The 26,761-nt window shown below is 35.1% G+C and overlaps 1 long non-coding RNA gene across 1 annotated transcript in view; it reads left to right on the forward strand.

The window, feature by feature from the left end:
• The window catches only part of LOC141417310 (uncharacterized), a 60,788-nt gene that overhangs the window by 23,948 nt on the left and 10,079 nt on the right, over positions 1-26,761 (forward strand). The gene's annotated exons all lie outside the window — the stretch shown is intronic.

Here is a 26,761-nt window from a genome sequence, read left to right on the forward strand (position 1 = left end):
GCCATTGTGTTTCTCAGATTTTTCTTTGTTTTTTATTGTCATATAATTGTTGTACTGGAGGTACATTGTGACATTTACAAAGGTTCTTACAATATATTATAGTTGAATTCACCCCTTGCATTATTCTCCTTTATCCCCTCTCTCCCCATTCCTGGAATAGTTTAAACAGGTCTCAGTTTTCCATTTTCAAACATGAGTACATAATATTCCACAACATTCACCCTCCTACGCCCTTTTTTATATCCTCCCTGACCCCAACTGCTACCAATCCCAAGGCAGAACTTGTTTTACTTTCTCATTCTCCATTTTTGAAAAAGACATTTTTATTTGTTTAAGATAGCTACACACGGAGTTTCTTTGTGGCATTTCCATAGATTATTTGTTCTTTTGCTTTTTTATTTTTTCTTTTAATACAGGGTTTGAACTCAGGATCTTGTACTTGCTAGGCAGGTGCTCCACCACCCAAGCCACTCAGCCAACCCACTATTTGTTTGTTTGGAGTTTATTTATGCATTTACTTATTGATTTTTTGGTAGTGATAGACATTTAAATATGACAAAAATAATATTTCTATTAAAATTCTTCTACTTTTACCTCTCATTTTTTAAAAATCCCAATTTTATAACTGCAAATATTTCGGTCATAAGTTTATTTTATTGAAGGTGTAAATAGTGTAAATATTTAATCATTATCTTAAGCCCAATTTTAAACCACCATTTACTCAGAGAATTTTGTGTTTGCTCATTCAAAATGACAAAAACATCAATATTTTGGATGTTTGAGGAATGTTACTATAATAGTGATAGCATAAAAATTTAAATGTCCCTATAATTTTGATTTTTAAAATAATTTAGTCATTTTTAAAGTCAGAATTTATTCAAACAACAATTTAAAATTATTTGAAATGATTATTTACACATACAGAATGATCACTGTGTCTTCAAGCCTGAGTAATTTATTCTACTGTAGATTAGAGTTAATAACTCAGAAATTGCTGAGGAATGTTTGAAGGTGGTTGTTCTGCCATTGGGATCTCTTGCAATGTTAATTTTGGTTATATATTAAAATGATAATAGCAGTGGTAGCTAACATCTAATGGATATTTACTATCTGAAAGATGCTATAATTTTGTTATATATTATCTTATTTAATCTTCACAACCAATTTATGAGGTAAATTATACTGTTACTATTTTTAAAGTGAATATATCGAGGCTTAAAGCTATTAAATGAATTGCCCACTGTTGTTCCACTAGGAAAAATCAGAAGGAAACCTCTGATCCTATAACCTGTGGCCTTAGCCTCTATGCTGTAGAGTTAATGGCATTAAAATAGACTAGATTATACTTCCGTGGTATCTACATGGCTCCTGGAGACTCTAAACAATATATTTGCTGGAAAAAAAGGAGAAACAACCCACTATAAAAGCTACTACAGTTTTTCAATTCCAAATCAGAACATAAGTTCTTGCAGGTATGAGTAGCTAAAGGAATAGAGCTGAACAGAATCTGATGTTATAGCTGTCCTACCAATTTGGGGGCTAAGGATTTTCATAACCATAGGTTAAGTGTGATGAATTACAATGAATCAGTCCTAGCATTACCTTTTCTGAGTCATTCATAAAAGATGTGATATTAAGTTTGACTTTGCTTCAGCCCATTCCTAGAATATTACCCTAATGAAATTCCAATGTCATGCTTAAGAATATATTAAAGAACGAGAGAGAGCTACCAGAAAACTGATGAAGTAGAATACATTTCACTGGTGTTATCTGGGCTTTAAACTAAGCAAGATGCAGGAAACTTTAAAGTTATAACCATTAGACATAAATCTTTTCACTTCTAAGCAAAGCCTACAGAAATATCAATACTTTCTCCAGACTACTTCATTTCTTATTTCTGTCTATGGTAAGCAGTTTCCTCTATACCTGGTATTTATATATCCATTTCAGTGAGAAAAAAAGGAAAAAGGAGAAGAATAATTTTTTTCAGCAATACTTAGCTTTTCAGTTATATTTTAAAATGTATACACTTCTTTAAATGTAGCATACACATTTATATGCTTGGAAAGAGAAACTGAATTTTGGTTCCATAGATATTATCCAGATATTTAAAATATAAGTCAGTGATCGCTGGATTCTCTAGATAATTCCTGTTGCTCACTCTTCATTTCTTCTACCTGCTACCTCAGCAACCAATCAAATCAATGAAGATGTTTGTTTCCAAAATGCTTTCCTAGGAAACTGGTCTAAAGTATCCTTACCTGTGGAGAAACTGACTGTAGGATCATCTTAGCCATCTTTAAATTCAAATGTTCCCTCAAAGAAACTACCCAGGGATCACATCTTCCATCCACTTCATACTTAGACAGCTGAGTCATGCTGTGGGGTCAGTATAATGTCAAGTGACTTGGGGGACTTTCTTCAAGGATTACTGAATGAAAGTCTAATGTCAGAAAAGGAGCTAACAAACTATACTTGGGGGTAATCATGGGTGTGGCTGGATTCCAGCATCAGGGACTGAACAGAAAAAATTGTGTTGGTCATGAAGTATGAAGCAAGCACATAACGTACCCTTTCCCTGTGCTCAGCCTCAGTTATTTGCTCTCCCATGAGTCCCTGTAACCTATTTTTTGTTATAGATATAATTTGTACATTATCAAGGATATTATGTGAATGGGCTCTTCATGGAGAGAGGAAGGGGATTGGAAGAGAACAAATGAGAAGAAAGAAAAAAACTTGCATGGCGTCTGAGCTTTCAGCTGCTCAGGATCAGAATTTGAACTTGTGACTTACCTAAAAAACAGCAGGGTTAAATAAGAAATGATTAAGATGCCCATTAATTAGAAAAAAATCTTTGCTGCTATCAATAGATATGAGTGTATGTAGGAAATTTCAGATTAAAGAAAAATAAAGTCATATCTTTGCATATTTCAGTTAGGCTCTAAGTTTGATCTCTCCTAGTAAACAGTGCTTTATGAACGTTTGTGTCTTTTTGTAGGCAAAATATTACAGACTTTTTTACATGTATTTATATCTATTTGTTCATTTTTGGCTTTTTTTAAATTTCCAACTTTATTGTATTTTTATTTATTATCATACCATTATTGTACTGGTGGTATATTGTGATATTTGCAAATGTGCTTACAATATATCTTAGTTAAAAACTCTTCTTCATGTAGTTTCAAACAGCCCTTGAATATTTATCCTGAGCCTATTGTATATATACAATAAGACACAATCATTAACTTTAAGAAGCTTATAGTGTAGTTGAGTATTCAGAATTTATGTGTATATGTTAATAATACTACAAACATAAATGTGAAATTTATGGGGCAGATCAATGCTGTAAGTACTTCAGTTATGGTTAGTTGAGATTGCTGGGACTATCTAAACAATTTTAGAGTTCATAAGATGCTTGACCTATGTTAAACTATAAGTAGCAATAATCATAGTCTAGAAAAAATTATGTGTGTGTGTGTATTTGTAATCTGGCTCTATAGACTAGCATTAAGAGGAGAAGGAAATGAGAATCAGAAGAAACATCAGAACAAAGACGTTGGTACTAGTGTTGTAGCAATTAAGAGAATGAGGAAGTTTCCATGACTATAATGAAGATAGAGGAACAGATTTCACTTAATATGCTGGTACATGATGTGTATGCAGAACTAAAATGTAAAGCAAAGAAGAACTACTGCTTCTGGAAAGAACAAGGGGATTCTATTAGCTAACTAATAAAGTGTCCGTAGCTATGGACATGAAATCTGTAGAAATAGCAAATGCAGTACATAATTATGATAATGTACTCAAAGTTAGTGTTGACATGTAGACCCAAAGAGCCTCCAAACCTCCTGATTTCTGTGGGATGTGTTAACACTTGGAGGACATCTTCCACTTCTGCTGTTCTTCCTTGCTTCTATAGTTTCTTCTGTTTGTTTCAACTCTCAAACATCTGGCTTATTACAAATTTGGCCATGGTGCTTCTGACATGAATATGCATTTCTATGATGTAAAAATAAGCAACCAATCAGGTTCATTAATCTGATTTTAGCCTGAGGCCCAAGGCCAAGCAACAAGGATGATGTGTGGGAAAGTGGTTTGAAACAGTGCTTGACATTCACAGAAGAAACTGGAAATGTCAATTACTGCTAGAGGTAAATATTTATTTTCTAGGGTAAATGTTACAACCTGTTGTGACAATTAGTCATTCAAGCACATGTAAAGGACAGCAAGACATCTTGGAATTCACTTTCATTCAGAATACATATTTGTGTTTCACCATAGAATCACTTAATCCACAAGCTCTTTGTGATCATCAAAACAGAGAAGATAAAAAACATTTCCTTCATCTTGAAATTAAAACAAAACTAAGTACTTCGCTCTGCTTTAGATTCTTTTGGAATACTAATGCATAAAAGCCCAGATTAAATTAATCTCAGCTGTCACAGTCACACTTGGCGAATGAATCATAAAATAGTTTCATCTTCACATAAATTGCCCTTGACAGCAAATTAAAGTCTTAATAAGGATTTTTAAAATACACATGCATATATGCATGCATAACCTCTGTTATTGGGAGGCGCTTTCTAGGATAGGGGGTCCCAGTAAAGCAGCTCAGATCCCGGAGGAAAGCCGGGAGAGCAAGGTCAGTGCCGGGAACTCAACCCGATCCCGGGTTTCCGCACCAAATGTTAGGAAAAACACCGCTCTCAAAGAAAGCTCACGAGAAAACTCACGTCCATAGAGCAAGGTTTAATGGCAGGCCCAAACTGCCAGGCTGGCCGGGGAAAAGATGGCGCAGCCCAGAGCCTGGGAGAGCAGTGGCTTTTATAGAAGGGGGAGGGGAAGGAGTTAGCGCATGCTCAGTAGTCTCTGGTAGGGGTGGGGCTGTCTTAGAGCACGGAATTGGTTTAAGGGTGGGGCTACCATTTTGGCTGATTCACAAAATGGTGACATTATTGTTCTATCAGACATCAGGTATGAAACAAGAGTCTGCGTTTCTAACAAGTCCCATGTGAGGCTGGTGTGGCCGGCTCAAAGATCACACTTGGAAAAGCAAGATATACAATATGCACATATAAATAGAATATTTTCATTTCTTAGAGGGTATAAATCCAATTGTAGAAAATAAAGATGTAGCTAGGCAAGTAGTTACAGTTTCTCAGTACATGATGAATGACAAATTCCCTTGTCTGCCTACCTTTAAATTCTGACTTTCTTTGAATTCTTATCATTGGTTTAGTCTCATATGATGTTAGTCTCAGAAAGAATCCCTAAATGAAATCTATTATTGCAGATTTTAATAGAGAAAGAGAGTATCAAAATATAAATTAAGAAAAAAGACTACTCAAAATTATTACTATTCAGACATTTCTTTTTTATTTGGCTTGTTGAATGGAAGAAGATAAGACATTTTATTCATCAAAGATTTAAAATAGGAATTTGAAATATTACAGTTTATTACAACTATTTATCACTAACCATTTATTTTTAACCTTCTCCACCAATCTAATACTAAGTTGAACAATGTGCATTGAGTTGTAACGCTAACATTATGCCAGATTAAAACTCAAGTCCAAATGTCAAGACATTTAGAAAACTAAATTCTTACATGCTATCTCAGGGCTTTTTATTTTTCCAAAGAGCACCATTGTTATTGGTGCTTTGACCTTCATTCAGGTCTGAAACTCAAATGGTTGCATAAAAAGCAGTGCTCTTACAGTCAAACAATATATTCATTTATTATTGAAATTCTTCTTAGAACTCTCTCTCTTTTATAAATTTACTGTAATAAAATGTTTGTTAAATACTAATTCTGTTATCCTTATTTAGAATGGAGAACTGAATTACAAAACCCATGACATTCAAGACCATGCTGGCTGTTAAAGAATAGCTTTACACAAAGAACGGGAATACCTTCAAATACTTATTTTATAGATTATGAGATTTTTTTTCTAAGATCAAGAGGTAAGAGCCAAACAAAGATTCTTTTCTTTTTCTTCTTCCATTTTTATTGCTGTGCTAGGTGGGGGTACATTATGGCATTTACAAAAGTTCTGACAATATATCAAATTTATCATAGTTGAATTCACCAAGCAAAGGTACTTAACAACCATAATAGGTTAATCTATCAATGAAAAACTACGAATTAGTGATTTTAATGAGCAACATGACTTTTTATTGTGAACTATTTTTGCATATAAATGTCAAATGACTAAAACATAATAAACTTTTATGTATTTGGGAAAGTTAAAAGCATTCAGTTTCTTTTAAATGAACTTTTTTTGGTGCAGGAGTTTTACAGGAAAATTAGGAAGATAGTCTGAATTCCCATGTACTCCACACCAAGGTTGATCTATCATTAACATCAGATGTGAGTACATCTGTCAAAATTAACAAAAGAATATTGACATATTGACAAAAGCCCATTTGTATTTCTTTATATTTCACCTCATTTCCTTTTTTGGCTCTAGCAGTTTATCTAGAATACCATATTTATTGTAATCATCGTGTCTCTTTAGGATTTTTTGTCATGACAGTTTCTCAGACTTCATTTTTTCTGATGTTCTTCATAGTTCTGAGGGTCGCTGGTTAAATATTTTGTAAAATATCTTAAATTTTGTCTGATGTTTTCCTCATGATTAAACTGAAGTTCTGGTTTGGGGGAGTAAACTCACAGAAGCGAAGTGTTGTTTTTATCACTTCATTGTAAAAGTATATACTATTAATATAGTGTCAATATATTATTGTCAATGTTAACTTTGATTACCTTAGTGAGGTAGGGTTTTTCAGGACTTTCTACTACAAATTTATTTTTTGTCCACTTTCCTTCCTGTGTGTACTCTTCAAAGGAGACTTTATTATGTACCTACTATACTGTTTTGATAAATCATGAATAAGCACACTATATTGTGGGGAGCAGATTAAAGCCTATGAACAGTTAATTGCTTTTACCTGTAGGCTGAGATAGGCACAGCCCCATCACAGAACAGAAGAAAACAGAACAGCTGCTTCTCCTAAGTTGAGAGAAGGAGGAACACAGGTTTCTCCTGTTAAAATGTCATGCCCCTCCAGGGGAACCTCTGCCCCACCCTGTTTGCTGCTGTTTATGAAAGGCCTCTGAAGGAGGGCTGGGGGCTTTTGCTTTTGGCTTTTGGGGCTTTACTTTGGGTTTTGGTGTGGGAAGCTTTTGAAGAGAAAAGAATTGTTGAAGGGAAAAGAGTTGTTGAAGGGAAAATGGTAAAGAGGGGTTGATAGAAAGTCTGCATGGAGAACTTTAACATAGGCTTCAGAAAGCAAAGCTGAGCAAGAACCTCATACCTAGGCCTTAGGAAGGCTAAAGCTAAAGAAAAGCCAAAGAGAACATGGGACAGTGCACAGTGAAAGTCTAAGGACCTAGACCTTAAGAGTTTTGTATATGCACTTTTCAGGCAGCTGCTGGTTTGCAAGTTTGAGCATCGAGGCTTTGAGAGAGCTAAAGAGAGATGAGACAATGCAAGCCTGGGGTCAAAAGACTTTAAGAGCAGTTAAGGTAAAGATAAGTTAAGAGCATACGTGGGGCAGTGCAAGCCTAAGAAAAGAAGTTTTAAGTAAGGTTTTAAAGAAGGCTTTAGAAGCAAAGTTTTAAAGAACTGCAAGGAGAAAGGGCTTAAAAAATCATGATAAAGAAAAGAAGCAATTAGAGTTGTGAGTCTCCAGCCGAGCAGAGCATACAACACAGTTGACTCAGACTTTCTGTCTGTCTATCTACCCTGTGTCTTTTCTAAAATCTCTAGTCGCCCCCAGTTAAGCCCAGTTAGGTCCGGTAATAACCAAGGTGCGAGAGAGACTGCTCACTCCAGCAAGGGAGGGAGCACAAGAAACAGTGCCCCCTTCATATATATCCTTTCAGGGTTTTACATAAACATATTTTCAAATAGGTTTGGTAATAATTATGGGCATGATTGCTGGGTCATATGGAGGACTTGTGTGAGTTTCAGTAGTTTGTGTCTTTCAAGAAATTGATCCATTTTTTCTAAGGTACCAAATTATTGGGTATGTTGTTTTTAATATTCCTTTGCTATAATTTTAATGTCCTTAGTATTAGGAGTGATGATTCTTCTTTCATTTATGTTGTTAATCTCTCTCTCTTACTCATTTATTGCCTAGCCTGATTAAAGTTTTATCAATACTATTGATCTTTTCAAAGAATTAGTTTGTGATTTCAATCATTTTGTCTATTGGTTTTTTTCAATTTTGATGATACCTGTTCTTATTTTTATTCTCTATTTTCTTGTGCTTACTCAGGCTTAAAGTCACCTTCTTCTTCCAAGAGAAAGCTTAGATTTTATCAAGTCTTTCATCTCTTCTAATATATTTATTTAATGTGATGAAATTTTAAGAAATGCTCTTCCTGCATTATATAAATTTTAGGTACTGTTTCATTTAGTTCAAAATAATTTTAACTTCTATTGGAACCTCTTCTTTGACCCATGAATTATTTGAAACTGCGGTCTAATTTCTAGATATTTAGAGGCTTTCTAAAGATATTTTTCTATTGATCTCCCATGTAATAATAGTTTGATTTGAAAATATGCCTCATATTATTTCTATTTTTTGGTGTAGGCTTGAGAAGAAAGAATATTTTCTTGATATTTTGTATCAATCAAGTTGATTGATAGTGCTGTTGAGGTCTGCTTTATCCTTACTGATCTTATGCTTGCTTGATCCATCAATTACAGAGGGAAAGCATTAAACTCCCCAACTATAATAATGGATTCAAACATTTTTCCTTTTACTCTTATGTTTTTACCATATGTATTCTTTCATTCTGTTGGTAAGTGAACACACATTTAGAAGAGCTATTTATTTTGGACAGTTGACTCTATCATTATGTAAGTTTACTTAGGATATTAATAATTGTTTTGAATTCTCCTTTGATTAGTGTTAAGTATGGTATATATGTCCTTGCACCTATACTCCTAACTTATCTAAGTTTTCTATTTGTTTAAAATGGTTCCTTTGTCTTTATTTGCTTTAGCAACATTTACATTTTATTGGCATATTTAGAGCACTCCAATTTAAAGTGATGCTCGCATAGTTGGATTTCCATTCACCATGTTTGGAAGCTAATTTCCAGCAGTTGAATTGGCACTTAATTTCTTTCTTTCAGTTTTTCTTCCTTCTCTCACTTTGAGCATTTTCCATGAGTCCATTCTTATCTACTCTTTACACATCAATTATACTTCTTTTATGGAATATTTTATTTAAAATCTTAAAGGTTATAATGGCATCTTATAGTGACGTATTCCCAATATCGTCTTCTCATTCCCTGTGACATTGCTGTGATTTATTTCACAAGTCCTGTGCTCTTACCACCCACTACTTCCTTCTAATAATTTTTTATTTTATTTTTCCATTATCATTGTTGTACTAGGTTTCTTACAGTATTTCATGTTGAATATACTCCTTCTCTCCATCATTCTTCTTTATCTCCCCCCAACTCCTGGAATAGTTTTGGCAGGTCTCATTTTCCATTTTCATACATGTATACACAATATTTGCACCATATTCACCTTCTGACACCCACTCCCTCCCCATTCCAACCTCCCAGACAGGACCTATTCTGTCCTCCTGTTCTCTGTTTTAAAAAAAAATCTGACATTTTTGTTTGTTTAAGATACCTATACATTGGTTTCCTTGTGACATTTTCATGTATATTTGAATTGTGACCTGAATTGGTTCATCTCTTCTATTTTACTTCTTTCTACATTAGTCCCCTTCTTATGGTGATTTCAACAGATTTAAAAATTCTATATTCCCTTTTATAGGGAACTACATCAACCATATTCACCTTCATTTAAATCATTTTCTTTTAGTTCAGTCAAGAAAACATGTTTATGTCTCATTTATTTTTTTCTTCAAATTCTTCCTGCATAACTCATTCTAACCTTTATTACAGGACAAATCTGTTGCCTATGACATTTTTCATATTTTGTTTGTGGGAGAAAGGCTTTGTTTTTCCTTAATTTTGAAGGATAATTCAACAGGATATAGAATGACAGGTTGGTAGTTACTTTAAACAGTTTAAATATTCCATTGCATTCTTTTTTGCTTGCATGGTTTCTAACTTTGAATCTGCTATGATTCTTCTCCTCATTCCATGATAGCTAAGGCATTCCTAGCTCCTCTTCCTCTACTCTCCTCACTTTTCTCTCTTAAGATGATCTCTTTGTCCTTTGGTTTTCTATAAATTATATATGATAGGTCTAGGATTTCATTTTTTTAATTCTTCTTGATATTCTATGCATGTCTTAGATTTGTGGTTAGATATCTGTCATCAGTTTTGGGAGGTTTTTGGCCATTATTACTGCAAATGCTTCTTTTCTTACATTTCTCTTGATGACATTCCAGTTGCACATATGTTACATGTATGAAATTTTACCTTGGTTCTTGGATGTTCTGTCTCTTTATTGTTTCTTTTCTTTCTATCTTTTAAGTTTAGGAAGTTTCCACTGACATATTCAGGCTTACAAATTCTTTCTTCAATCATAATCAGATGATCTCTTTGAAGATTTTCATTCTTCATTTATTTTTACCATTTTTAATATTCTAGTATATCTTTCTGATTCTTAGTTTCTAGCTTTCTGCCTATATTGCCCATCTTTTCTTCCATGCCATTGATTTCCCCCATTACATCCTTGAACATATTAATCATAGTTATTCCTTTTCTGATAGTCCAGATATCTGTGTCATGTCTGTCTAATCCTGGTGCTTGCTTTGCATATTCACACTATCTTTCTATGCTTTGTATTTTTCTGTTGAAAGTTGGACATGTATTGTAATTAAACAGGCTTTATTTGGAGAACTTACTTTCATGTGACTAAGAGATTTAATGGTTCCTCTAGTTGTATTTGTGTTTTTCAGCTCTTTCTGGTATAATCTAGTGATAATGGTTTATTTTATGTGTATTAAATGAGCTAAGAAATGTTCAGCAATGTAAAACATTATTTCTTTGTGTGTGTCTGGGAGAGATTTTATAGAAGAGATTAAAATTTGAATCTGCTGAGTGAGTAAGGAAAATTGCCTTCACCATTGTGGGTGAGCATCAGATCTGATAAGGGCCTGAACAGAATTAAAAGGCAGAGGAAGGCAACTTTTCTCCCAGCTCAAGCTAGGATATTCATTTCCTACTCTCAGAGACTTATGTTCCCAAATCTTATACCTTTAGTCTTGAATGGGGGTTTATGTAGTAACTCCTTTGATCCTTAGGCTTGGGATTCAGATGGGATTATTCCCCCAGCTTTCCTGGATCTCCATCTTGCAGACAGCATATAAAGGGTTTTCAGACTCCATAGTTGTGTGAGTCAATTCCTCATAATAGATATACATAACTGTATGTATCCTATTTTTTCTGTTTCTGTTGAAAACCATGATAAATACACCACTGTCATACCACAAGCCTGTATTTGTGGAAATGGTGAATAGTAGAGAAGAAGCATTCTACAGTCTTAGAACTAAATTTGTCTTTTGGTGGGCCTGTGCCTCAGAACTGTGACCTTCACAAGCATTTCTTCACTTGGATAGGCCTTCTCTAAAAGTTATAAGACTAGCAGAAGTTTTGAGGGTTTTTTCCCTCTGGTAGGATAGGCAGTCCTTATTAGGGAGAAGATCATGGATAACCCTTCATTATTCTTCTTTTCCTCCTGCCAGAACTCCAAGGGAATCTCTTGAGTTCTTCCCTATGAGAAGCAGCTGAGTTAGCTTGAGATAGAGTCTGTGAAAACTTGAAATTTTCTTCTACCTCTAAGACTATGACTCTCATGGTAGTCAACACTCAACTTCCAGAAATTCATCAAAGTCATAATTTAAGGGTTTCTACTCATTTGTGGCTGCAAAGAGTAAGGATATCTCAGCTGTGACTCATAATTTGTTTATATTTGGGGTGGTGATTTTCCCACAAACTTGGTTCTCTGATGGGTTAAAAACTGTCATTTATTTTCAGTTTGTGTAGCATTTGCTTTGTGTAAAAATGGAAATGATGGCTTCTAAATTCTTTATATTTTAAAGTTGAAATTGTAACCAGTAGCTCTAGGCCAGAGGCCTAACTTTGGGGATTCCAACAAACCAGATCTGACTACTCATTTCAATATGCCAAAAATAAATAAATGACTAAATAAATAAAGAGAGAGAGACAGAGAGATGAGTAGTGGAAAGGAAAGAAAAGATTTCTTATGTGGTATGTGCACACCAGAGGAAGAAGCAAGGTAAGTGTTCCAGGCTATCTTTGGGGTACCCAGGAGCTTTAGGTTTAAATACAGGAAGAATTGGGAGAGAGGGTGGAAAGTGTGTATAATTAAATAATCCTGGTTAAGGTGTGTTCTATTGTTCAAAGTTGTGGTCTGGTTGATCCTCATTTCATGTTCGGTCAGGTGGGGCCCTCCTGCTCACCCTAAGAAAATCATCATTGCCTGGTTGGAGGATAGTTTTGACTCCTGTCACAATATTTATCCATCAGTCCTATCCTTCTTAGATTCCAAGGTGGCTGCAAAGGACACAGATACAAAATGGATGTTAAGTTTTTATCCTGCTTTTAGTTACCGTTTGGATATTTTCAGAGCCATAGCGAGGAGTCAGTACTTTTTCGCAAAAGCAATTTCTAAGTACCTGTTTTAAAACCAGAAGTCAGTCATTACATTCTTATGTAAGTTTTTTTCCAAAGGATCTCATTAACCTTTAAAGAAACGCAATTTTGCATGAGACAATGACCAAGTAAAAAATGTCTGCAGGAAGAATTGTCAGCATAATAGAAAATCCCCACAGAATTTCATATGATTAGCAGGTAAGAGACTTTAGGATGTTTGCCTTGGTAAACAGGAAACTCAAGACGTAAAGACAGGACATTGTTGCTTTCCTTATATATTTGAAGGGCTGCTTTGCAAAAGCATAATTAGGCAGGTTTATCTGATATAGATTAAAGTTATGTGTCAAGAAATTACAGAGAAAGAATGCAGTTTTACAAGTTTATTTAGGATGTCAATAGTCAAACACACACACACACACACACACACACACACACACACGCACACATTCACTGCTTTAGCTACTCCATCATGTCAGACTGCTCTGTTTGTGGCATACACATAGAGATAGTTGTTATTTCTAGAATACCACCAATGCCTTCTTCATCTTTTCTTCTCAACCTCACAGTTTTCTCTGTTTTATGAAGCCTAGCATTTAATTTCTGGGTGTCAGCCCTTTAGACATGTAAGTAGTTTAGAGGAATTGACCAAAGAACAAAAGTCACAATTGTGTACACACGCTTGGACTTTTTCTGTGAGAATGTTCTGACAGCATGTAAGACCTTGAGTGTGTACACATAAGTGAACGTGAAACATCAGGCATCAGAGAGTATTATTAAATGCCTTTTAAGCGGAAAATAGTTTGGTTACAGATACTTTCTCTTGATACAGAATTTTCTCATTTGCCAGCCCTAAGATTATATAACAGAATCCTCAGCACATGGTCCTGTGGATATATGACCCCTGTGTTTGCTCCATTTTATTTCATTTGTGTGTGTGTGTGTACGCTAAGGACGTGTTAGACAATGTCTCATTTAATTTTACCAAGTAGGTGCTATTCTGGACTCTATTCTATAGAAGAAGAAAGTGACACAGTACAGATTCCATCATTTCTCTAATAATATAACCAACCTGGATTCCACTGAGGGTCTATTTGGTTATTTCTATAGGGATTTTTTAAAAATTGTTTTACATTTATTCATATGTATATATTGTTTGGGCCACCTCTCCCCACTGCCCTTGATCCCCTCCTCCTCCCTCCTTCCAGGCAGAACCTGTTCTGCCCTCTTCTTCTCCAATTTTGTTGAAGAGAAAACATAAGAGATAATAAGAAAGACATAGCATTTTTGCTAGCTTGAGATAAAGACAGCTATACAGAGAGATTCCTAGCATGGCTTTCATGCACATGTGTATTGCAACGTGAATTGGTTCATCTCTACAAGACCTCTTCACTACTGCCCAGTCACCTTCCCATAGTGGTCCCTGATAGATTAAGATTACTTTATTTGCTCCTCTACAGTGGGCACATCAACCACTTTCAAGTTTTAGGCTTCCTTCCCTTTCCCCATTCCTCCTGTATGTGTTCTCCCCTTGTGTGCAGCCCATGTCCAATAATATTACTGCATTTGTTTTAGGTCTATAATCTGCATACGAGGGAGAACAGATGATTTTTGGCCTTCTGAGCCTGGCTGACTTCACTTAAGATGATGTTCTCCAGTACCATCCATTTTCTTACAAATGACGAAATTTCAATCTTTGTGGCTGAGTAAAATTCCTTTGTGTATAAATACCACATTTTCTTAATCCATTTGTCAGTAGTGGGGTATCTTGACTGTTTCCACTGTTGGTTATTGTGAATAGTGCTCCAATAAACCTGGGTGTACAGGTATCTTTGGAATAACCTGAGTTGCATTCTTTTGGCTATATCTTTAGGATTGGTATTGCTGGATCATATGGCAGTTCTATGTTTAGTTTTTTAAGAAACTTCCATATTATTTTCCAAAGTGATTGTACTACTTACATTCCCACCAGCAGTGTATGAGGGTTCCTTTTTCCCCACATCCTCACAAACATTTGTTGTGTGGTGTTTTTGATGATAGCTATCCTAACAGGAGTGAGGTGGAATCTTAGAGTGGTTTTGATTTGCATTTTTACGCCAGGGATGTTGAGCATTTTTTCATGTGTTTTTTGGCCAATAGTATTTCTTCCTTAGAAAAGGTTCTGTTTAGTTCAGTTGCCCACTTCTTTATTTGTTCATTGATTTTGGGGGAGTTTAGTTTTTTGAGATTCCTGTATATTCTGGTTATTAGTCCTTTGTCTGATGTATAGCCAGTGAATATTTTCTCCCACTCTGTGGGTGGTCTTCTCAATTTAGAGACCATTTCTTTAGTTGTGCAGAAGCTTTTTAATTTCATGTAGTTACATTTGTCCATTCTTTATCTTAGTTGCTGGGCTGCTGGAGTTCTGTTGAGGAAGTCCTTGCCTATACCTATTGCTTTCAGAGCATTCCCTGCTCTTTCCTGTACTAAATTTAGAGTTATAGGTCTGATATTAAGGTCCTTAATCCACTTTGAGTTGATACTAGTACAGGGTGATAGGCATGGATCCACTTTCAGTTTTCTGCAGGCAGATAACCACTTTTCTCAGCAACATTTGTTGAAGAGGCTGTCTTTTCTCCATTGTATGTTTTTGGCATCTTTGTCAAAAATACGGTGAACATAGCTGTGTGAATTGACATCTGGGTCCTCTATTCTGTTCCACTGGTCTTTACATCTGTTTTTGTGCCAGGACCATGTTGTTTTTATTGCTATGGCTCTGTAATATAGTTTAAAGTCAGGTACCATGATACCTCCATCATTGCTCTTTTTTGCTAAGTATTGCCTTGGCTATTTGTAGTCTCTTGTGTTTCCAAATGAACTTTAAGGTAGATTTTTAAATCTCTCTGATGAATGTTATTGGGATTTTGATGGAATTATGTTGAACATGTATATTTCTTTTGGAAGTAGAGCCATTTTTACTAAGTTGATTCTACCAATCCAGGAGCATGGTAGCTCTTTCCATCTTCTGTAGTCTTCCTCAATTTTTCTTCAGAAGTTTGGAGTTCTCCTTGTAGAGGACATTCACATCCTTTGTTAAGTTTACTCCTAGGTATTTGATTTTTTTGAGGCTATTGTAAATGGAATTGTTTTCCTATATTCTTTCTCAATTTGTTCATTTTTGGTATATAGAAAGGCTGCTGATTTTTGTAAGTTGATTTTTGTATCCTGCTACATTGCTGAAGCTGTTTATGGTGTCTACGAGTTTTGGAGTAGGTTTTTTGCATCTTTGAGTAATAGGATCATGTTGTCTGCAAAGAGGGATACTTTGACAATTTCTCTACCTATTTGTATTCCTTTTATTATTTATTCTTGTCTTATTGCTCTGGCTAGGAATTCCAGGACTGTGTTGAATGGGAGTGGAGAGAGTGGGCACCCTTGTCTTGTTTCTGATTTTAAGGGAAATAGTTTCATTTTTTCTCCATTAAGTGTGATGTTGGCTATAGGTTTGTCTTATATAGCCTTTTTCATATTGAGGTATATTCTTTCTATTCCTAGTTTTCTTAGAGCTTTTATCATGAAGTGGTGTTTCATCTTATCAAAGGCTTTTTCTACACCTATTGAGATGATCATGTGGTTTTGTCTTTGTTTCTATTAATGTGCTCTGTTACATTTATTGATTTGCCTATGTTGAACCACCCCTGCATCCCTTGGATGAAGCCAACTTGGTCATGGTGAATGATCTTTCTGATATGCTGTTGGATTTTATTGAGGATTTTTGTATTGATCTTCATTAAGAAGATTGGCATATAGTTCTCCTAATTGGATGTGTCTTTGTCTGGTTTTGGGATGAGTGTAATACTGTTTTCATAGAATGAGTTAGCAGTGTTCCTTTCTTTTCTATTTCATGGAAGAGTTTAAGGACAGTTGATATTAGTTCTTCTTTAAAAGTCTGATAGATTTCAGCAAAGAATCCATCAGGTCCTGGACTTTTCTTTTTGGAGACTCTTTATTGTTGCTTCAATTTCATTTCATGTTATCCATCTGTTTAGGTGTTTAATATCCTCTTGTTTCAGTTTTGGATGGTCAAGAATATCTAGAAATTTGCCCATTTCATTAAGATTTTCAAATTTATTGGAATATAAATTCTCAAAGTAGTCTCTGATGATTTCCTAAATTTCCTTGGTGTTTGTTGTTATCTCCCTTTTTTTTGTTTCTGATTTTACTGATTTGGGTCTTTCCCTCCTCATTTTAATCAGATTTGCCAGGGGTTTGTCAAACTTGTTTATTTTTTCAAAGAGCCAGCTTTTTGTTTTGTTGAGTATTTGTATTTTTTTTTTTGGTCTCCATTTCATTAATTTCAGCCCTTATTTTTATTATATCTCTCCTTCTGCTTGTTTTGGGCTTTTGTTCTTGTTTTTCTAGAAGTTTGAGGTCATTGATTTTCTAGCCTTTTAATACATGCACTCATGGCTATAAACTTTCCTCTTAGGACTGCCTTTGTTGTGTCCCATAGTTTCTGGTAGGTCATATTTTCATTTTCATTAACTTCCAGGAAACTTTTAATTTCCTCTTTCATTTCATCTATGACTCACTGATGGTTGAGCAATGTGTTATTTAGCTTTCAATTATTTGCTTATTTTCTGCTGTTGTTTTTGTTGTTGAGTTCTAGTTTTAATGCATTGTGATCAGATAGAATGCAGGGGATTATTTCTATTTTCTTATATTTGCTGAGGCTTGATTTGTTTCCTAAGATATGATCAGTTTTGGAGAAAGTTCCATGGGCTACTGAGAAGAATGTATATTGTGCAGATGTTGAATGCAGTATTCTGTAGACATCAGTTAGGTCTATTTGATCTATGGTGTGGTTTAGTTCTAGAAATTCTTTATTGATTTTTTTCTCTGGATTAACTATCTATTGGTGATAGGGGGTTATTAAAGTCTCCCACTACCACGGTGTTGGAGTGAATATGTGCTTTCGAGTCCTTTAGAGTATGTTTGATGAAATTGGGTCCACTGACAGTGGGTGCATATAGGTTGATAATTGTTATTTCCTTTTGGTGTATTTCCCCTTTTATTAGTATGAAGTGTCCTTCATTATTTTGTTTGATCAATGTAAGTTCAAAATCTACATTGTCAGACATTAAGTATCTCTCCTTTGCCTATTTTTGGGACCATTGCCTTGGTAACTCTTCTTCAGCCTTTTACCCTAAACCACTGTTTATTTCTGTCAATGTGATGGGTCCCCCGTAAACAACAGATTATTGGATCTTCCTTTTTAATCCATTTTGCCAAATGGTGTCTTTTGATGGAGAAGTTTAGTCTGTTGACATTCAGTGTTAATATTGATAGGTATGTGGTGATTCCTGTCATTTAGTTGTTTTTGTTATTTAAGGGTTTGATTATGTGCAGCTGAATCAATGTTACTCTCTGATTGCTTGTCTTTTCTTCTCCTGTGGTTTGATAGTGCCTGTCCTCTCATTGTTTTGTTTACTTTCATCTTCTGTGTGCAGAATTCCTTGGAGAAACTTTTGTAGTGGTGGCTTAGTGGTCATACATTGTTTTAGTTTCTGCTTATTGTGGAAGACTTTTATTTCTCCATCTATTTTGAATAATAGTTTTTCTGGGTAGAGTATCCTAGGATTAAAGTTATTTTCATTCAGTACCCAAAATACCTCACTCCATGCCCTTGTTGCTTTTAAGAGTTCTGTTGAGAAATCTGTTGTGATTTTGATGGGTTTATCTTTATATGTTATTTTTTTTTTCCTCTTACAGCCTTCAGTACTCTTTCTCTATTTTCTGTGCTTATTGTTTTAATGATACTATGCTGTGGGGAGTTCTATTTTGGTCAAGTCTGTTTGGTGTCCTGGAGGCTTCCTGTACCTGAATGAGTAAATCTTCCTTGAGATTTGGGAAATTTTCTGTTATTATTTTATTGAATATATTATGAATCCCTTTTGCTTGGACCTCTTCTCCTTCTTTAATACCCAAGATTCTTAGGTTTCATCATTTGATGGAGTTGTGAATTTTTGCATGTTCTTTTCACGGCTCTTGAGTTGTTTAACTAATATTTCTTCAGTTTTTTTCTTTAATTTCTATTTTATCTTTGAGTTCTGAGATTCTGTCTTCCTCTTGATCTACTCTGCTGGAGTGGCCTTCCACTTTGTTTTGTGTTTCTGTTTGATTCTTTTTTCCAATTTTTTTTTACATCTTTGGTCACCTCCCTCTTAAGTTTTTTTTTATTTTCAACTTTAATTCATTTAACTCTCTTTTTATAGAGTCCTCTGTTTCACTGGTATTTGGGGCACCCCTCTGAGTTCATTTATTTGTTTCTGTGTGTTCTCATGTTCTTTAATTTTGGTGTCTTGAAATTTCTTTAGTGTATCTTGTACATTTTGGGTATCTTCTCCATGAAATTCTCAATGATTTCTAACAAGATTTATTCTTTGAGTATGTTTTTTTTTGGCATAAGTGTCATTTATTATTGCTTTGTTGGAGTCAGAAACTGGGTATCCATTTTCTTCATTTCCCTCTGAATCCTGTATCAAATTATTTTCTTAAGGAGTGTAGTTTCCATCCTTTCTTCTTCCCTTCACTCCACTTGGTGGTGTGCAACTATGTTCTTGATAGGCTAGTTGGTGGTTTTATTTGCCTGTTTTCTTTCCCTTGCTTTAATTTTTGTGTTGTGACTGTCTTTGTTGTTAGCTAGGTTGGTGTGCTATTTCTGTCCCTGCCCTGGATGTGTAATTTAGCAATAACTAATTCAAAAGTTCAATGCCCAACCAGTTGATTATATATTATATAGAAGAACACTTAGTGGTATTATCTAAAAACAGTGAGAGTTGGGGGTTAATATTTGTTAGGCTAACTATAGACATTTGGGAAATTGGTTAGGGTGGCAGTAAAAGGGGAGGCAGGAAGTGGGGTAAGTGAGTGGGGGAAGTGGTGTGAAGACTGCTGGGTTTTTTGGTCCTTGTGTGTGTTTGGGTGTATTTCTATTGTAGTGTAGGGTGCTTGTGTCAGGGATTGCAGGGGGTTGGGGTTGTGTAAAGTTGGTGTAGTAGGTTGGTCATCAGGTATGAGTGTGTAGGAGGGAGGGGTAGTGTGGTGACAGGTTGGGGGAGGTTTGGAGGGAGAGGTGAATGCAAGGGAGAGAGTGGATGAGAAGGGGAAGAAAGAGTAGTTGGGAAGGAAAACAATGGATTATAGCACAGGAGAAGGAGGGAAAATGAAGGGGGTGAGAGTAGGGATGAAAAGATAGTGATGGTGAAGTTGATAGTACAGAAAGAAAAAAAGAAAATAGGAATGAAAATAAAAATCCACAATAATAAAACAAACAAACAAAAAACCCACATGTTTCAGGAAGAATAGAATTTCAGTCTTAGTTTAATTTCTGGATTTATTCCTCTGGCATTCAGTCCTGATATTTGGCATATAAGCAGAAGCTCTGAAGTGGTCTCACCATGTGACTGGCTTATGAGTATTGTTTTGTTCTTCTGTCCACAAGTTTAATTGAAATTGTGAGGTGAGGTAGTTTTGCCAAATCATGAAGGATGGTTTCCCCAGATGACAGCTGTGTTATCTTCTAGTTGCAGCTGTTTGGTCAGCTCCTCCCCAGTGAGGTGGGGAACTTTGGTTTTGAATGCTGCCCTCTGTTTCAGGTGCTCAGTCTTGTGATCCACTACCTTCACTGCTTTGGGCAGTGGCTTGTTGCCTACCAGCTCTCAGCCTTCACTGCCTTTCCTGTGTTTATTAATTGAGTTCAGCACTGAGAGTTTAGTTCCTTGTTCTGCCCCCTTTCTCCTGGGCAGGTTCAGCCTACCCCCTCATCCCACTGTCTGTGTTTGATTACAGTTCACTGTTTGTTTGTCAGTTTTGTTTGTGACGGGGGAATCATTTGCCCAAGGGCTGCACTGGTTTATGTTCCCAGGGGTGGATTTCGGAGTCCCCCATGGTGTGTGGTGCTCACCTGTCATTCTACCAATTGATGTGCAGGTAGTTTTGGAGCAGGCAACAGTGGTAGGGAGGAATGGTGCCAACTTTTCTCAGTGCAGTGTGGCATGGGGAGGCTTTCCACAGGATGTTGCAGAGTCAGATTCTGGTTGATGCTCTATTTCTTCTTGATGGAGGAAGGAAAAGAGAAAAACAAAGAGAGAGAGAAATTGCCATGGGGGAGGAGGGTTTCTCTGGGACTGGACCTACTTTGCTAACTGAGTCACAGGTCGCGTCTGTTAGGTGTAATTAAAGGCAGATTTGAGGGTCAGTTTTTGAATTTTTTTTCTGCACCTAATATGATGGCAGTTATTATTTTGGCTAAAAGGAGTCAGAATTACACAAGTGTGGCTCCAATGTCTCAGGGAGGTTTTTGGAGTCACAGAGCTTAGGCTTTCCGCTTCCATATCCTAATCACCATCTTGGATCCTCTCCATTTTATTTTTGACTATTTCACAGTGTTCCTTCCTTCCTCCTTCCCTCCCTCCCTCCCTTCTTCCCTTCTTTCTTTCTTCCTCCTTTTCTCTCTCTCTCTCTCTCTCTCTCTCTCTCTCTCTCCAGAATCTCGTTACATAGCTTAGGTTGGCATCAAAGTCACTCTAATCAAGGCTGGCCTCTACTGTGCTATCCACCTGCCTCTGTCTTGTGAGTGCTGGGATTATAAGCATGGGCCATCATACTTGGATCCACACAGTGTTTCACGGTACAATGTCTGATCAGGTGTAAGCTGTTGAGCAATTCAAGTGCCAAGCACCCAATTTCATGATTACTTTCCTCTGTAGACCTAAGTTCAGTATCTTGGTGCTTTATTGTGGTTATCTTAGTTTAGTGTCTATAAATTATTTCTTAAAGAAAAGGATCTATTTGCAAAAGATAAAACACAGATATAAAATTTTACATGTTGTTAATGGTCAGAAACCTGCACAACCAAAGAACTACATAAAGTCCAAAAATCCCATGTTAGAAAATGAGATGGTTCAAGACATACTACTTTATTTGACTTTTCCTGGTCCTTTTCACACTTATAAACTATGACTAAGTCTAACTGCAGATCTCTCTCCTAACATCAGCTTCTTAACATACCTTCAAATGTGCTCTTGTTTTGAAGATTGATGAGATACTTAAGCAAGATTGGCACTTCTTTGATCATCTGAAAGAGATTCACTTATATTCAATTATTGTTTGATTAGAACTAATAGCTGTGATTTTTTTCCTACTAAATGCTTCATTAATCTATCCTAATATTTTACAGGATATTTCCCCACACCATATTTTTTTTTTTGGTCTGTAAAAATCTGGAGCTAATACTTTATTAACTTATGAAGAGGAACAACATCTTGAATAATATTTTTTCTACACAGAAATTATTTGGAGATCAATCTTTTTGTTTGTCATTAATATGATATTTTCTTTAATAAAATTAAACAACAAATATGCATTTCTTGAAATGATCTTTGTATTGAAAATTTTATAGTCATCCCTTGATATCTACTGGGAATTTGTTCCAGGACCCTTCTTTGATACCAAGATCTGCAGATGCTCAAGTGTAGCATTTGCATATAACCTATGCACATTTCTCCCAAATGCTTTATATCATCTCTAATTTATCTTTAATCCCTAATAAAATTTTAATGCTGTGTAAATAGTTGTTATACTGTACTATTTAGGGAATAATGACAAGACAAAATCTGTACACAGAAGTTTTTCAAATATTTTTTGTTCTGAAGTTATGGAATTAATTATCAAAAAACTCATGGGTAGAGAAGGTCAACAGTATCTTGTAGAGAAATGCATGTTTTGCTGTGGAACATTTTTTCCTTTTTATTTTTTTCTGGCAGTAATGGGGTTTGTACTCAGGGAAACCTGCTTGCTGGGTGTTCTACCACCTGAGCCACAACTCCAACCCTTTTTGCTTTGGTGATTTTTGAGATAGTGTCTTGCTTTTTGCCCAGTCTGGCCCATACTGCAATCCTCCTATTTTATAATATCTACTTTAGCTGATATGATAAGTGTGTGCTTCCATGCCCAGGTTTTTCTGTTAGAATTGGGTTTTATGTGCTTTTTTGCCCAGGCTAATCTGGAACTGCAATCTTCCTGATTTTAGCCTCTAGTGAAGCTAAAATTATGCATGTGGACCAATGCTGCCTGCTAGTGTGGACCATTTTCTTACTGAATACATTGGACCGTGATATCATGCAGCATAATTCTCTGTAGTTTCTTGATAATATTTCTTCTCTCTTGTGTATGTATGTACTTTACTCTTTCTGGAGCTATTAGCTGAACATTGGAACTCTATTATTGATCCTCTTATTTTCTTTAATTTTCTGCTTATTTTGTCATTTTATTTACTCTTAAACTGAGTCATATGAAATTCCCAATATTGGGTCACTTTTGACTTGCAAAATTAGTGATTCATATTGCCAATCTATATTTCAATTCATGAAAGATTTCTTTGATTCTACAATATAAAATACTTCATATTGATGATTGAAATTTCCAATATGTTTGCATTTAATATCAAGAATTTTATTTAATGTCTATTCATCATTTTTAGAAACTTTCTTCTACTGTACTGATTTTTTTCTTTTAAAATCTTTTCTACATTTTACTTTGGGTTTTTCTTTCTTTTTAGAGGATTTGTTCAATTATCTGGCAGTATTTGTTGAAATCTAAAAAGGAGTCTCTAAAAACTGTTTAAAAGTTGTATGTTCATAGTGTAATTGGCATATGGGTGGATATAGAAGTATTCATTTATTTGTTTTTTTTTGCTGGAGACTAAAATACCAAAAATCATAGGACTTTTAAATTTCTCCTCTCAGATCACTACTCTAGAGAAGACATATCTCATCTCCTACATGAAGGCAATATGATCAACTTTTGATTTCTAGGAGTTGAGCCAAGGAAGAAGCAAAAGATTCAGTGTTACATTCATAAAGTTTAACCTTATTTCCTTAGTTTTATTTTTGTGCCTAATTACCACTTGGTAAAATGTGTCCTATACCCAATGTGGAGTCTTCTGTATTAGTTTTTAATTAGGTGAGAATGCTGATTTCTATTAGCCCCTTGTAAAAGTTGTCAGTCAACCATCTTGTTGCTGAGCTGCATTCACAAACATTCCTCTAGCACTGGTATTCAGTACTTTGCTCTGAGTAAAGGATCTTTCCCAGGACCTTTAGAGAAATACCCACAAAAGATTCAGCTTACTCTGTTCTGTTAAGTTAGCTTTTACTCATCTCTGCTTCATCCAGTCCAAATATTTGTTAATGTCTCTCATCCAATATTGCTTCTCCTTTAATTCACTTGTCTGAATTTATACTTAGTTTTCTATCATTTTTACTAGGATTTCCAGAAGGAAGAGACATAAGTGAGTATATTTTTAATGTACTACATTTGGTCAGAAGTTCCATAATTTATTTGCTTAGAAATATTATGTAATTTGATTCTAAATAGATGACATCCATATTGCAAAATTTAATAGTGAAGAAACATATTTTATGAGTTTATCATTCATGCATAAGTAATAGAAACCTGAAGGAGACTAGGTCTTAAAAGACTTTAGGCTGAAAAACATCTAATTTATGGAACTTGAGAAGCTTATTTTCCCTGAGGTAGAGATTGATAGTTCTCTTTTCAGTGAAACCTCTCCTTGCTCTGGAATAAAATGATCTGGTGACTGTAATTTGTTTACATACCGGGTAGTTTCAGTATAAACTCCTGCAGAGTTGCAGGTGATACCTAGTCATTCATTTTTGGTGTGGAGGATTAGCCCAAAAGCAGAATCTTCATTTTGGGATGCTCTGTTTTCCTTAGAAATGGGAATAAGATAGATAAACAAGGAAGTATCTCTGTAAATTGGAGCATATTAAACTTAATTTTAGCTTTAGACTATTCAATGATGAAGATTTAGGCACGTGGTTTTGGGAAATTGGAGGTCATATTACTGTTAGAAAGATGTGTAAGCATTATCGCTATTCAGTACCTTTTGGATATAATCCTAGGGAAAGGATTTGGCTTGGCTAACACCAGCTATTAGTTTTTCTCCAGGGACTTATTTAGGAATGAATAAATATGTCTTTGGGGGAAAATGGAATTTTCTTTCTGCATTTTCTGATGGATAGACCATCTTTGAGTGTCCACTTTCTTCTGAAGTTTACAGATACCTGTGTTGTCAATTAACCTAGAGCAGCAGTTAAGGTAGCAGGGCCATATTTCTGTCAGTTGTGAGGAAGGACAGACCTTCCTGCCCACCTTCCCTGCCCTTTGCTGTAGGATTTAGCACTGCTATGAGGGCCAGGCAAATATCTACAGAGAATACAATATTTATTGGAGACAAAGAGATTGAGACTCACACTCAGAGACAGAATTACTTGAAATTGTAACATTTAGGGATTCTTGTTTGGCATACCCTTGATAAGTTTTGGGAAAAGCTCTGTCAGTGTTTCTCTATGGCACATAGCTTATAAAATTTGAGTCATGCTTATTGTCAACTCTGTTCCCTCTCCTCTGAAACTTTCTTATCCAAATCACCTTTTGCAAGACGTAGAAGCAATCCTATCTTAATGGACTTTGTTTTTATAAAGAATTTTGTATTTATAAAAACTGTTTTATTTCCTGCTTCCTGTAGATGGAGCTAAATCCTTAGGATACTTTTACAAGTCTTGTAATTCCTAGGAAAGAGATCTTTGAAAGGCAGTATTAATGCCTTTCAAATGCCGCAACAGAAGATTTTTAATTCTTCTTTATGTTTTAGTGGGATTGGAGTTTGAAGTCAGGGTTTCATGCTTGCAAAGCAGATGCTATACTGCTTGAGATACACCTCCAATCCATTTTACTTTGGTTATTTTGAAATGGGGGTATTGCAAACTATTTGCTTGTGCCTGCCTCAACTGCAGTCCTCTCTATTTCACCCTCCTAAGTAGCTAGGATTACAGGACTGGGCCACTGGCATCAGGCAGAAGACTTTTTATTCATTTTACAGTAAGTGGTGCTACAATGTGCACAATTTGGTGTGAAAAAAAACAGACATGTTAGAGAAAAAAGTCCTGTAACTTCTTCCTTGTCTTCTAAAGAGCTTGTGTTTGAATAGAAATTGCCAGCAATATTGGCATTTTGCATTTTGTATAAGGACATGTCTGATTTCCTTTTCTAAAAAAGATATTAAACTCTTAATCCACCTATTATCATTGTTGCTGTTCACGGGTGTTTCCTGGTCTTCTCTTTTGCTCTGCATGACTAACTAACCATATAAGACAAATTGCAAGAAGCTCCCAGTATTCCCCTTAGTCAGTTAATGAGCACTGCATATTTGTGGACTGAGTGATTCACTTTATTGCTTCCCCGTATGGTTTTGAAAGGATATGAGAGCACAATGTGACAAGCCAACAGGAAACTTAAAAAAAGAAACAAAAAAAAAAGTTTTTAAAAATCTGATTGTGCTCATTATCAAGTTTCTTCCAGCACTGGTACTGATTCCACAACCAGGCAAGGAAATTTCATAACTTTAGAAAGAAAAAGCCTAATAATATTTTATGGTTTTCAAATAATGAATATTAATATAGAAAATATTTTTATTAAGTAAATTTCCCCTTCTTAAGTATTTTTGTTTTTTTAAGCTTACCTAAAAAGGCATTAAATACATTTGATTTCTCTAAAATAAGAAAAAAGACCTCTCATAAATTTCTAAATTGTTTTTCCATTTTTTTTACCAGGTTTTATGTTTGTAAGTAATAAACTAAGTCATAGACAAAATTAAAACAAAGCAGTGATGTTAATTATAACATAAAATATGATCTTGTGCTTAAATGTCATAAATATTTTAAGTTCAGGAAGAGATACTGGCATCAGAATAAATTCCAGGCCCCTAAATTAAAGTTATGAATTAAAATCTCTAGGATGTTTGCATACATTTTAAAATTTTATAACATTGTCAATAATCAAATATATCTTTTACTCAGATTAACACATTTTCAAACTGTCTTAATTTCAATTGTGTATGATTGATTCTTAAACTTATATTCCTAATAATTCTCAAAAATATTCCATAGTCAGTTTTATAGACAGGTTAACATTCAGATATACCATTAACTAGGAATTTCCACACTTTAGAAAATTAAAAAAGTGATATTGATAGTAAAAAAGGAAACTGAAATATTTGGTTATCAAATCAATAGTTAGGAT

The sequence above is a fragment of the Castor canadensis genome, chromosome 15, assembly GCF_047511655.1.
Source record: "Castor canadensis chromosome 15, mCasCan1.hap1v2, whole genome shotgun sequence".
Lineage (NCBI taxonomy): Eukaryota > Metazoa > Chordata > Mammalia > Rodentia > Castoridae > Castor > Castor canadensis.